General features: G+C 38.4%; 1 protein-coding gene across 7 annotated transcripts in view; it reads right to left on the reverse strand.

Moving 5' to 3' along the window:
* NEGR1 (neuronal growth regulator 1) overlaps positions 1–15,416 on the reverse strand; it is an 836,662-nt gene that overhangs the window by 363,048 nt on the left and 458,198 nt on the right. The gene's annotated exons all lie outside the window — the stretch shown is intronic.

Here is a 15,416-nt window from a genome sequence, read left to right on the forward strand (position 1 = left end):
ATAAATAGAACAGATTCTCTCACATTGTAGCTGCCCAATAAGCATTTATTAAATAAGTTAAAATGTGTTTATGTTTTCTTCTCTGATAGAGAGTAACTATTTTCATCTTTGTATTACTAGTACCTATAGAGTAAATACAAAGTATTAAATTTTATATTAAAAAGGCAATAAATCAAGCATCAGTCTTAAATGAAAGATGAAATGCTTGATGCTATTAGGGAGAGGAACATGGAATCTAAAATCACAAACTTACCATCTTTTCATGTTTATTTATTTACTTTCAGAGAGAGACAGAGAGAGAGCAGGGGAGGGGCAGAGAGAGAGGAGAGAGAGAAAATCGCAAGCAGGCTCCCAACACAAGGCTTAATCTCATGTACCGTGAGATCATGACCTGAGCCAAAACTAAGAGTCGGACGCTTAACCGATTGCGCCACCCAGGCTTCCCAACATTTCTATCATTTCTGATATTTATATGAACATTTCTATGTAATAGTTGGAAATGATTACTAAGAATATGACAGTTATTATAACTGTGTTTGTTTATTCATGTGTTATAAACTTGATAATAAACAGCAATCACATGCCTTGTTGCCAATCTTCCCCACCACTGTGAATGGTGCAAGTTGAATTAATTAGTAAGAATATATGTAATGCAGTTCAAAGAGATCTGCTGACTATGGTTCAGTGGCTGGCTTCATAGTACCATGTAAATTAAGTACACATTCATACATAACATCATCCAAGTTAGGTTCACATGTGGAATCACAGAGATGGCTTTACACTCTTTTTGAATATCGCTTTCAATGATAACAAACTAGCACAGTTTTAGAGATAATTGGAATGTTGTGTTTAGCTAGAGATTTCACTGCAAGCTCATTGTGTGCAAACAACATTTACAATTTCTCATGTTTCTTTTTGTGAACTGCTTAACTATTTGCCTGCTGTAATGTATAACAGGGGAAGAATTGCAATCTGTGTGCCCCTGGTTTATTTAAATGACAAAATTTTACTCATCTTCTCAGCCATACGTATTGGAAAGGCAAACAGAAAATAGGTGGTTAATGAAAAAATAATGACTATAGAAAATTTGCTTTCTCAAGCCTCTCAAGCTTTCATTATCAAAATAGAAATGAATGAAAATAATCTCATACGATATAAAACTTTATTTTATTTATTTTTTGCAGGAACTTTGTATGAAAAATAATTGCCACCCATCTACAAGAGAGAAAAAAATCATTATTATTTCTAAAATTAAGGAAGATCTGATTCAAGAGTCTCAATTTGGGGATGGATGATAAATAATCATAAGATATGCCATGAAAAATCATGTCATAATAAACAAAGACTTTGCTATGCCCATTCTGACAGTATTAGTTCCTTGGCCTAATCCTTTTAATTAGTTTTTTTTTTTTTTCAGTCTGGCCAAGAAAATATAGTAAAGATGATATTGAGATTTTTAAGAAAATACATTATAAAACATTTGCAAATCTAACTCCTGAAGCTAAGCACCATTTGAATTAAAACATCTTAAAGTTCTCTCTTTCATACTGAAGTTGGAATCCCTATGATTTGGGGCTTAAACTGGTCACAGGAAAACCCTAAGGTAATAAAGATTTTTAATACTGTAATATAAGAAATATCAAATGAGTGTGTAGATCCATGCAACGTAAGAAATAATTGTAACTCAAAATCCTCTTGGAAATCCTACTGCCTCTTCCTACAAAAAAAAAAAAAATCCAGCAGGTATTTTTTTTCACCTCAGCTACAGCTTCCTTATGTCAGAACCATAAACTCACTCCGCGAATTGTTACAATATAAATAATAGTTCATATTTAAACATTATTACTATTTTCCGAGAACAAGCAATTGGTATACATTATCTCATTTAATCCTCACAATGGCCCTATAGGTGATAATCATATTATTCCTGATTAATAGATTTTGAAAAAATAAGTGGCTAAGGGGCACTTGGGTAGCTCAGTTGGTTAAGTGTCCAACTTTGGCTCAGGTCATGATCTCACGGATTACGAGTTCAAGCCCCATGTCAGATTCTGTGGTGACAGCTAGGAATCTGGAGCTTGCTTCGGATCCTGTGTGTGTGTGTGTGTGTCTCTCTGCCCCTCCCCTGCTCTCTCTCTCTCTCAAATATAAACATTAAAAATAAAAAAAAAGTTAAGTAATCTGCTAAAATTATGAGACAAGTACATATCAGACCTGAGTTTAGATGTCTTTAGGCACTAAAATTATTGCTCTTAATCACATTGTATAATGCCAGTACACCACACAAATTTAACAAATTTAAGAAATGCACTGATATGTCCATCTATTTTTCAAATACTTTAGGGGACATTTTGAAGAGTTACTAGGAAGCAGACAACATTGAATTTTTCATAAATTGGCACCAAAATATGGCTAATAAAGACCTCAATTTAAAATGCAAACTTGAACATTTATGGACAGAGAGACTGAACATTTTCTGCATAGGTAAAAAAATATAAATCAATGAAACAAAGAAATAATAGCAACAAAACATCCCGGAAAAGGACTGACTAGTATTGGATATAAATTGAAGTAACAATGGATGAAAATGGAAACGAAGACAATGATACTACACTAAATCAAATGATTTAATTAATTCTTTGTAAAGAGCAACGGAACAGAAATTTTTCATTTTTAACTCATAAACAACGCCCTGTGTGATTCTTATTCTATGGTATAGATTTAGTCACAGTTTATGTTTCTTCTTTACATTTGCAAAGTCTAAGGTAACTCACCATTTCAAAAAAAAATTAAGTTTTTATTCAAATTCTAGTCAGTTAATATACAGTGTGATATTAGTTTCAGGTGAACAATATAGTGATTCAACAATTCCACACAACACCTGGTGCTCGTCACAAGTGCCTTCCTCAATCCCCATCACCTATTTCACCCGTTCCCCCCTCCCCTTCGGAACCATTAGTATGTTCTCTATCCATAGTTCAGAGTCTGTTTCTTGGGTTGCCACACTCTCTCTTTTTCCCCTTTGGTCATTTGTTTTGTGTCTTAAATTGCACATATGAGTGAAATGATAAGGCATTTGCCTTTCTCTGATTTATTTTGCTTAGCATAATATTCTCTAGCTCCATCCATGTTGTGGCAAACCATTTCATAATTTTTGAAATCAACATTTCAACCAAGGAGACCCAACTGAGTACTGGAAATATAATTCTGAAATTAAAAAAAATTTTTTTTAACGTTTATTTATTTTTGAGACAGAGAGAGACACAGCATGAATGGGGGAGGGTCAGAGAGAGGGAGACACAGAATCTGAAACAGGCTCCAGGCTCTGAGCTGTCAGCACAGAGCCGGACGCGGGGCTCGAACTCACGGACCGCGAGATCATGACCTGGGCCGAAGTCGGCCACTAAACTGACTGAGCCACCCAGGCGCCCCTATAATTCTGAAATTTAAAGGTAATAAATCAGGTAAGTGGTTTCTCTTAATAAGGCTTATTCCAACTTCCCACATGAAAACTTTCACACTACAGGAGCTCACCTACACCTTAGAGGAAAATAGTGGGTACTATCAGAAGACCCTAAGATTTTTGAGGAGGCTCTTTTTTTTCTATTTTCATAAACAGTAAAATATAAAGAGGTGGTCATATATCATAATTTGTTACGCTCCACCCAAAAACATTTTACTCTCAATTCTTATACATTATAGATTTTCCTTTAAGGCATTTTTAAAACTTCATTTATTTATACCAAATATGGTATCACTGAGGTAGAGGACTATAAGAAAATATTTTGGTTTGTAAAGTATAAACTTGTAAATGGCATGATACAGCTTTTCACCATGAAAAGTAAAACAACCACCCTTCCATGAACACTACCATCAAACAGCAAACAGAATTCAGAGAGGGAAAATCACATGAAATAGTCTAAGATGAGGACTTGAGGGGAGCCGGGGTGACTCGGTTTGTTAAGCGTCCTACTCTTGATTTCAGCTCAGGTCATGATTTCACAGCTGGTGAGGTATAACCCTGCATCGGGCTCTGGGCTGACAGCACAGGCAGGGAGGCCTCACCTCCCTGCCTGTCCAGGGGAGGTCGGGAGGACGTGAGGGTAGAGGGACCTGGAGAAATGGAGTCAGACCCAGATTTCCTCTCCAGGAACCATCCAGGTGGCCAGTGGAGAGGAGGGACACTCTCCGGCGCCCTCTTCTCTCTGCCTTTGACCCTGGGCCTGGAGGTGTGTGTGTGTGTGTGTGTGTGGTGGGAGGGTGTCTAGGGACCCTCCAGTGTGCCAGCTTCAACTTTGGCCTGGGCCCTTTGGAAGGACTCAAATTCCTCAGTCTGGACTAGAGTCGACTGCGCCCAGCAAACTGTGGATTCGAGGCTAGCGAGGTGGAGGTGCCTGAGTTTGACGCCAGGAAACAGACCATTGGTTCCACACACACGAGTGACAGCACAGAGTCTGCTTGGGATTCTCTCTACCTCTTTCTCTGCCCCTCCCCCACTCATTCGGTCTCTCTAAATAAATAAATAAACATTAAAAAGATGAGGACTTGAATCCAATAAAAGGAGAAATACATATGTCAAGATTTGTCAAACTTTATGGAATTCAGTACTCACTTTAAATTCTTCATCATCTACTATTGATTTTCCAAGTTCTGTTTTGAAGACAGCTCTGCCCTCTTCTCAACAGCTTCGTAGAGTGGAGATAAGAACGGATATTTTCCAGTGCCTACTATACGGGGCCAATTAGGTGATTTAAATATATCACATTACTTCCCATAATCATTGTGCCAGGTAAATATTTCCCTATTTCTGGGTGAGGAAACAGCTTGAGAAGAGAGGTCAGGGAGCCTGTCAGCCACACAGCTGGTTCAGGCCTGCAGGTCTATTCCACACAGGTGCATCAAGCCTTTCTTATGCTTTCTGCTGTAGCTGCACAATTTTTGTACAAACAAAACAATGCACTTCATCTATCCCAAATCCAAGGTAGTTCTTGTTCTTAACTTTTAAAAGCCTTTAAACTGAAAATGAATAGGATCTTTTGCATAATTACTTCCTCCAACTCCCTGTTACATATTGTTATTTCAGCAAAGGAGAACAATAGGGAGAAATGAGAGATCTTTCAGAGTGGTAGTCACCCTAAAATGATGTGTGATTTCTTCCCCTAAAAGTAAATTATCTACAGCTTTTAAATCAATGCACACCAAATTAGCTCAAAGCAAATAAAAATGACAACAACAATGCTCGTCTATCTGTAGCTTGTTTTCTATATATGGCAATTCATCACTGGCTAGCAAAACCTAATAAGAGCGTGTATGTGGTTTTTGCCATTTACATGATTAGATCCTTAACAGCATTGTGATTGAAGAGCATCCCTTTAAAGATCTCCACCTATTGCTTATTAAACATACATCTCCATGTGTGAGAAAGCAGCAGCAGCAGGGGGAGTGACAAGATAAGTGATGGCTGTAAACGAAAGAAAAATGGCCATGCCTCCATTCATTGTTTGTTTCCAATTTATTGGTGTTGCAGGAGCATTGTGGGCCCTGGCAGAAAGTTGTGCTTTTTGGAGGTTTTGATTAACCTGTATCATGACACTTCTCCCATCATCATTACACACGTAGGTAAGTAAACTGATGTAATAGTTAAGTAAAACGGATATAATAGACCCCTTTGTCTCATCTCTAGAAATTTACTGCTGAGGAAATTCAGCTAGCTATCTCATTTATCTCACTTCCCAAAGAGTGATTTATGTGGCACCCACATGGTGCAACAACAGCAAGCTAGGCTGCCATCATTGTTCATTCATTCATTCACAAACTACTTCTGTGCATCTCTTATTTCATGGGCTCTGTCCTAGGCATCGGGGTAATAATGTTAAATGAAGAATGACTTCCAAGTCTTAGTAATGCAATGAATCTAGAGGATCCACAAATGCTAACTGAACATCCCATATCTAAAAATTAAAGTCTACATCAAAGGTATTCATAGTGATAGTAAGTAAAAATAAATAGAAATTTATGAACCACTCTCCCAGTTTACATAATAACATCCTTGTTATCTATGGCATATAATTTTCTGCCAACAGAACTCTGATATGTCCAAATTGGTACTGAGAAGTTGTGTGTGTGTGTGTGTGTGTGCGCGCATCTGTGGTGTGTGTGTGCACATACCTGTGTGTATGCTCAACACCTTAAAGGGACTCCAGTGTGGCTTGGGTGACAGATACAGAAATGTAACATGTAACTTTACATGTTCTCTTCTTTTATTCTCTTGTGATTCTGAAGCTTTTGTAGTTTAGGAAAAATTGCTTTGAGCAAATCAACGAAAAACTAATATATAAAATGAAGAAGAAAAGTATGGCTCTGCACAGAGGGAAAGTAAAACCATCTCAGACAAACAGTAATTGTCTATAAAAAGATTTTCTTTTTTTAAACTTTTTATTTTGTTTATTTGTTTTTATTTTGAGAGAGAGAGAAATAGCAAGGGAGAGGGGCAGAGGTGGGGGCAGAGAAAGAAAGAGAGAGAGAGAGAGAGAGAGAGAGAGAGAGAATTTCCAGTAGGCTCCACACTCAGTGCGGGCCTGACACTGGGCTCAATCCCACGACCCTGGGATCATGACCCAGGCAGAAATCAAGAGTCAGATGCTCAACCTGCTGAGGCCACCCAGGCACCTCTCTATAAAAAAGATTTTCCGCAGGGTTTACTGTCAGTGAACTGAGATCATTGATCCAAATAAAGTAATTATGAGCCACGAGCTGCTTTATGTTAAGAGAGATAATACATTTTCATTTACTCAAGCTAGCAATCTGCACTATTAATAGTTATTGAAACTCTGACTTGACTGGCAATGGCAGAGAAGAAACTTTGGGGAAGGAAGAGGGTTCCAACACTGAGGCTGAGCTTTCCTCTATGTTTTAGGACCTAATGGCAGCTCTCCTGTTCACTTTTAACTTTAAAAAATCATGTCCAATGATATTGTAATGATATTTTTTAAATCACAGCTTTTGTTCTACATGGGACTGGAATTAACAGCATGAGCTTTACTCGTATACTGTGAGTCACTCACCTTAATTTTGCAATTTTCCAGTCAGGTAATCTAATCACCACCATGGATAGAACTGACACAGTATTAAAACCGTATCAAAAATACAGTACTAAAACACATTAAAAGCTTTTTAATGAGTTACTGAAACAGGAATATTGTATCAGACTTGTCAAATTTGTTAACCCTTGTTTATTAAGGTATAGATTTCTAGGGGCGCCTGGGTGGCGCAGTCGGTTAAGCGTCTGACTTCAGCCGGGTCACGATCTCGCGGTCCGTGAGTTCGAGCCCCGCGTCAGGCTCTGGGCTGATGGCTCGGAGCCTGGAGCCTGTTTCCGATTCTGTGTCTCCCTCTCTCTCTGCCCCTCCCCCGTTCATGCTCTGTCTCTCTCTGTCCCAAAAATAAATTAAAAACGTTGAAAAAAAAAAATTAAAAAAAAAAAAAAAAAAAAAAAGCTTTTTAATGAGTTACTGAAACAGGAATATTGTATCAGACTTGTCAAATTTGTTAACCCTTGTTTATTAAGGTATAGATTTCTCAAATTTGCTTTTCTATAAAAGGGACATTCCTAGCCCTAGATATCAAAGAAAGTTCCACTGATATTTTAGTTTTTTGGGTTTTTTGTTTTAGTGTTTATTTACTTTTGAGATAGAGTGCCACTGGGGGAGGGGGGAGAGAGGTGGGGACAGAGGATCCGAAGCAGGCCTCACACTGACAGGAGCCAGCCCAATGTGGGGCTTGAACTCACGAACCAAACCATGAGATCATGACCTGAGCTGAAGTCGGTCGGTCGCTCAACTGCCTGAGCCACCCAGGTGCCCCTCTGGTGGTGGTTTTTAATAACGTGGACAATAGCAAAAAATTCTGCCACAGGCTCTGTGAAACACCTTTATAGGAACTCCAGGAATGAAAGGAAGGAGTCCACACAAAAGGTAGATCATATTAGCCCTTAAATCTTTCAGAGATTTACCATCTCTGTGAAAAAAATACTAAAGGCAAATCTCATTTTAAAGATTACTGACTAATTCCTAGGCTTTATGCCATATGTTATTTATTCCATAGCAAACTCTAAGAAAATATTATTACTATGTATTAACGAAGGAATTAAAGCTAAAAACTTCAAGTTTCCTCACCTCAGATGATAAAGCTAGCTACTCTCTCCTCTGGCCAGAGGATTTCTTTTGTAGAAGTGTTTTCTTCTTGCCATTCAAATCCGAAGGCCAATTTTTACCTCCTTGAGGAGGACTTCCTTGATCACCTAAGTAAGTAGTAGCTGCACAAAGTCGCCCTGAGTCAGTGACTATCTCACTACTTTTTTTTTTTAATATTATACTTACAATTAGAAATTACCTCATTCATTCACTCACTCACATGTGTATGGTGTTTCTCCCTTCTCTACCCTGCCACTAGAATGTAATCCTGTCAAAGAAATTTTCAATTTGCTTATTGCTATTTTTCAGCTTTTTGAGAAGTGTCTGGCACTTAGTAGTTGCTATTTTTTAATTAAATTGTAGTTAGCGAACATACAGTGCAATATTGGTTTCAGAAGTAGAATTCAGTGACTCATCACTTACATACAACACCCAGTGCTCATCACAAGTGCTCTCCTTAGTACCCCTCATCCATCTAGCCCATCTCCCACCCCCCTTCCTCCAAGGCTCTCAGTTTGTTCTCTATCATTGAGAGTCTTGTGGTTTGTTTCCCTACCTTCTCTTTCCCCCTCTTCCCATATGTTTCTCTGTTTTGTTTCTTAAATTCCACATATGAGTGAAGTCATATGGTATCTGTCTTTCTCTGATTGACTTTTTTTCACTTAGCATAGCACATTACAGCTCCATCCATGTTGTTGGAAATGGAAAGATTTCATTCTTTTTGATAGCTGAGTAATTCCACAGGATGATTACATCCTTATCCATTCATTAGTTGATGGACATTTGGGAACTCCCCATAGTTTGGCTATTGTTGATAATGCTGAGTGATTGCTAAATTAATATTTGCTGAATAAGTGTATACATGCAAGCACAAACGAATGAATGAATGAAAATAATAGAGTTGAGATTCAAATCCAGGTCTTTTCATTCAATATCCAATGTTCTTTTTATACTGTATCACATTGCTTACAGGTACTCTAAATCTGAAGGTTCCAATAAGTGTCTCTGTTCCTTGCAGATATGAAGGAAACAATTCTCTAGCCCAATGTGCTATTGATAAAATCTATCATCAGCGTCCTCTTCCTGTTGTTTTTCTATTTATCAGTTTCACTTTCCACTTAAGTCAGCCAGTGATCTTTGGTAAATTGGTTCATACTTACAGGTTATAATAGACTTAACCTATTACTCTTTCATGGGCTTTTGCTATTTTTCCATTATCAGTCAGTGCCCCTCTTATGTCCTTCATTTGCTTTTTACTCAAATTGGATTTCAAAATGCATCAATAAGATCAATCCCTATCAAGCACCTTTAATTAACTCACCTAATTTCTTTTATTATTATTATTATTATTCTTTATCTCACTCATCTAGGAAACTCAGAAAACCCAGTAAAAACAAAATATTTGCCTAGCTACCTGCTGTATGGTCTGAATTCAAATTCATGACCACAAAACTCAAATGAGAACTTAATAATACGTGCAATTCAAATTAATTTTAGTATGCTTGTTTTCCTATGCTCAACAATTTTATACCTTCTCTTTCCTCAAATCTTGTATATGATACCCCTTCTTCTTTTTAATTAAATTAAAAAAAATTACATCCAAATTAGTTAACATATAGTGCAATAATGATTTCAGGAGTAGATTCCTTAATGCCCCTTACCCATTTAGTCCATCCCCCATCTCACAACCCCTCCAGTAACCCTCTGTTTGTTCTCTATATTTAAGAGTCTCTTATGTTTTGTCCCCCTCCCTGTTTTTATATTATTTTTGTTTCCCTTCCCTTATATTCATCTATTTTGTCTCTTAAAGTCCTCATATGAGTAAAGTCATATGTCTTTCTCTGACTGACCAATTTTGCTTAGCATAATACCCTCCAGTTCCATCCACGTAGTTGCAAATGGCAAGATTTCATTCTTTTTGATTGCCAAGTAATACTCCATTGTATCTATGTACCACATCTTCTTTATCCATTCATCCATTGATGGACATTTGGGCTCTTTCCATACTTTGGCTATTGTTGATAGTGCTGCTATAAACATGGGGGTGCATATATCCCTTCTAAACAGCATACCTGTATCCCTTGGATAAATACCTAGTAGTGCAATTGCTGGATCATAGGGTAGTTCTATCTTTAATTTTTTGAGGAACCTCCATACTGTTTTCCCTCCCTTTCTAATCTCACTTCTACACCTCATCCCCTTAATGGAACATTTGTTTCATACATTTAAGTAGGAAATCTCTACTCTTCTCACCCCCAAATCTGCCAATTAATCTACATCTGTAGCTACATCTGTATGCATACTTTGCCTTCTTGACTATAATTCCTGGCTCTATCAAAAAATCAAAACATTCCTGATAAAATATTCCTGACTCAAGGGCCAGAACTTCAAATGGTGCCTATATTATTTCCATTATAGCTTCCCAGAAGTTTTCCTCTTCAAATTACCCCTTGTACACCCATAGTATCATTTCTTATTTTCCAGAGGGTCATCTTTTGTTATTTCCATTTCTATTAAAGGGACAAAATTTGTCTTGATCCCCTCCATCTGTACCCTATCCCTTTATTTGCCTTCATAGAAAACCATTTTGGCAAGTTTTCTATAGCTTCATTCTCTCCTTCGTTCACTCTAATTAGGGTTTTGCTTCTATTACTTTAGCAGAGACTCTGTATCTGAAGGTACCAATGGCCTCTGTGTAGACATGGAGAGTGTTGCTCCTAATCCTCTTCAAGAAAGGACTTGCTGTACAGTTGTCAGGGGGTGTAGTGGGCAGACTGCCTCCAGCTGTCAGCTTCTTCATGGTTGGCATTAGCTGAAGAAACATGCTTTTTCCAAATACTTGACATTCAACGACTAAGCAAGGTAGGAATAAAAAGTCCCAGCTGTTTTGCTGACATGCAATAATGCTAGCGGTCATTTTTGCTCTAGAACTTCCCCACCAGGATGGCCAAAACTTTGCTAGGCATTCATTGCAGTGTGACATCTACCTCTGCCAAATCCTGCTTCCTTCCTCCTTCTTTTTATGGGTGTTATTCCCTAATAAATATCTTATACCCCAAACTCAGTATCTGCTTCCAGAGAATCCAACCTATGACAGTCAGTACCAGGAGCAATTTGAGAAGGCAGGTGGTAAGATGGGGTTTGATTTGGGGAAGTGGATCATATGCTACTTGGCAGACAATGACAGCCCATCACTAGTAAGAGGAAGCACAGATGGAAGCCAACACAAAGTATCCATTCAACTGAAATTTTCACCTTTGGTAACTGGGAATAGCACAAGGATTACTGATACAGGGGCATACACTAGCAGCTGATGTCACTGTTGCTAATGAAACGTATGGAGAAAATAATAGATGGGAGAATAACAAGATTAGATAGCTACTAAGTACCACTGGTACTTTACAGCCATGCTTCCCAGGATGGTAGACACTTGCATGTGTGGCTATCGTGCGATTAAAATACTGCTAGTCCAAACTGAGATGTGAAATATACATAGAGCTACATGAGATTTTAAAGATTTACTATAAAAATCTCATTAATTTTTAATACTGATTACATGTTGAAATGATAATATTTTGGATATGTTGTATTAATTAAAATATATCAATTAATTTCATGCTGTTTTGTTTTACTTTTTAAAATGTGACTACTAGAGATATTTGAAAGTATAATTGTATTTCTAATGTAAAATATTGCTCCATACAAAACAAGCAAAACAAAACAAAACAAAACAGTTGAAGGGTGCCGGGGTGGTTCAGTGAGTTAAGTGTCCAACTTTGGCTCAGGTCATGATATCTTGGATCTTGAGTTCGAGTCCCGCTCATGAGTTCAAACCTCACATTGGGCTCTCTGCTGTCAGCGCAGAGCCTATTTTGGATCCTTTGTCCCCCTTTCTCTCTGCCTGTCCTCTGCTCGCTCTCTCTCTCTCTCAAAAATAAATAGACATTGAAAAAAATAGAGTTGAGATTGAGTAACAGGTAGTTGAGTAACAGGGAGTTGAAAGCTAGATTTAGACGCCAGTGGGCCTCTATGATTATATAAAGTTATTAGCATCTGCTCTAGTAAAAGCTTTGAGAAAGCTGAGGGCCCAGTTCTGGATTTAATAGATTGTACAAACATGAAAGAGGTTTAAATACCAACTAAGGTCAAGATCAGAATGGAGACATCTGGGTACATGTCCCTAAAAATTATTACTCCCCAGACTCTGTTTTGTGAGACTGTGAGATGGCCTATCTACCCTATTAAGAGCTTGCACCTGATGCCAGCCCTGCTGGAAGACAGTGTAAAGCATCCAAAGCAATATGTACCCACCTCAAGACCTGCCCCCCTACCTCTCCTGGCACTAGGCCTGAAAGTATGATAAAGTCACAGCATAACCCAGATAGGATGAAGTGGTCTGTACCCAAAAGGAACTGCCAGAACTAGCCAACAGGAACTAAGGGTTTGAGTGAATGCATTTAGGACTAGATTTTAGGGATGTTTGTTCAAGGAGACTCGAAAATAAAATTGGATAGGGAAGGGTTTATTGACTTGAATGTGTCCTACCAAGGTATTGGATTTAAGTAGAAAAGATCTTCCCCAGGAGATGTTGTGAACTCCCTCCTTAGGAGGACTCCCAGAACCATGGAAAAAAGTGATGACACACACAGAAAAGCTGAAATGCCGGAATTGCCATGGCAATCTCTGGAGGAAGGGTTTAAAAGACTTGAGGAAATGCTGGAATGGATATTCAATGTACAGCTGAGAGACCCAGTAGATGTTTATGCACCTCATAGAGGTTAGAGGACACAGTATTTACAAAGGTCTTGAGAAATGTACTAATGGGATGACTCCAGATTCAGTAAAAATTCAGTGGTGATTCTCTGGATAGGGCTGGAAGGAAGAGAAGCTGTTACAGATCTTTTCCCACCAATATTAGTATGGATCATAGGACCCCCCCAAACAACTGAAACCAAGTGTCAGGTCAGTGCTTAACTACCAGAATCCAAGGATTCAAGGGTTTTTTTTTTTTTTTTTTTTTTGCTTTGTTTTGTTTTGTTTTGTTTTGTTTTTTGTATTGAATGCAACAGCAGAGTGGTACCCAAGAAAGCATGAACCAAAGATGAATATAAAGATATAATGATGGCAATAAAACATGGCATCCTGAAGTACAAAATAGATAAGCTGCCCACAACAGGAATACTACTCAACTTATACTAGCAAAAGAACTCAAGTTTAGATTTCCAGGAGGATGAGGGTAGCCATATTGATAAAAATTCATGATCTTTGTCTAGTTGCCAGACCTAAGCCAGTTTTCAGAGGGAGGACCTATTCACTGAAGGTGTGATAGGGTTTTCAGGTGGAAGGACCTCACAATTGTATGGTAAGTGTACATGGTCATGATTCCTCCAGTTCTTCCTCAAAGGCGCTATGATCATTTACTTGGGAAAGGAAAAAAAAAACCTCGATATTTTGATGACTGATTGTATACAGAGTCTGAGTTGACCTTGATATCCAGAACCATTATCATGGTCTTCCTGTTAGAGTGAAGACATAGGAGACATAATGATAAATGAATAAATGGAGTTGTAATAAATGTCCACCTTGTGGTATATCCACTAGTGATTATTTCTCTTGTACTCAAATGTATAATCAAGAATGATACTTAGAGGTCGGTGAAAAACTACTATTGAATCTTTGGTTACTGGGTAGCAGTTATGATAGTGGGTAAAAGCAAGTGAAAGCCCCTAGGTCTATTCCCTGCACACTTAGTCAATTCAGAATAATAATAAAAAAATCATTGTTGAATCCTAAGAGTGGAAGAAGGAGTGGGAGATAAAGTCTGTCTTTATGGATCTAAAGGATGCAGGAGTATTTGTTCTCATAACATCATCATTTAATTCACTAGTCTGAAACCTAGAGAAACAAGATAAATCCTGGAAGATAACTGCAAGCATAGCCCAGTAATAGTCCCTTTGCAGCTGCCATGCCAGATGTGGTATATTTGCTAGAGCAGATTAATATGGCCTCAGGAACTTGGTATGAAGCCATTTTTCTGGAACATGTATTCTTTTCTATCTCAATCAGAAAAGACAATTAGAGACAGTTCACATTCACATGGATTGAACAACAATATTAATTTACAGTTTTGCCCCAGGGCTATGTTAACTCTTCTGCCCTCTGTCATAATACAGTCTGAAGAGATCTGAACCATCTGGACAACCCATAGTACTTCACATTAACCATTACATCAATGACATTATATTGATCATGCCAGATAAGCAAGAGGTAGCTGGCATTCTGGAGGCCTTCATAGAACACATGCATTCCAGAGAGGAAAAAAAAGAGACAAGATGAAAGGCCTTCCCATATCCAGAGAAATTTGAAGGATCATAAGTAAAGGACAAATTATTTCATCTTGCACTTTCTAACACAAAGAAGGAAAAAACAGTGTCCCAGTGGGCCTTTTCAGTTTCTAAAATGGAACATATTTGTAACATTCGTTCCATACCTAGAAATACACTGGTTGACACAGAAGGTTGACACACATTCGAGTAAAGCCCAGAGCAGAAAAGGGCTTTGCAGCAGGCTCAGGCTAAGGTGCAACAACCCCACCACTTGGGTCATAAACCTGGTAGACCTCATGGTCTTGGAGCTATAAGTGGTGGGAAAAGATTCCACATAGAATTTGTGGCAAGCCCCAGTGCACAACATACGACCCTACAATTCTGAAGGAATGCCGTGCCATTTGCAGTGGGAGAACTACAGGCCATTTGAAAAACATCTCTTGGTGTGCTACTGGGTCCTGATAGAGACAGAGCACCTAATCATGCTCTGACCACATGACTGTCAGAAATTACATAATCATGAACTTGGTCGTTTCAGATCTACCAAGTCCTAAGGATTGTTGCTGCACCCTCCCTGCAACCATCATAAGATGGAGGTGGTACCTTTGGTATGGCACACGAGCAGGACAGGAAGACACAAACAAGATACATGAGCAAACAGTTGGAACGTCATGACTCCCAGCACTATTGTAACAGTACCCCTTCTTCAGCCAACATCTAGTCCACATGGGAATGGGGTATGACAAATTGACAGTGGGGGATAGTCCCAGTTCAGTTTACGTAAGGATTACCTTTGAAAATGAGGCAAAAATACATAGTGACTGCACTATAGACTTAGGGTACTCAGGATACCCTTAAAAGACAGTGGTGAGGGAAATTCTCCCCATGAGTGGGAGCT

This window comes from Panthera tigris, chromosome C1 (genome assembly GCF_018350195.1).
Source record: "Panthera tigris isolate Pti1 chromosome C1, P.tigris_Pti1_mat1.1, whole genome shotgun sequence".
In the NCBI taxonomy this organism is placed as follows: Eukaryota; Metazoa; Chordata; class Mammalia; order Carnivora; family Felidae; genus Panthera; species Panthera tigris.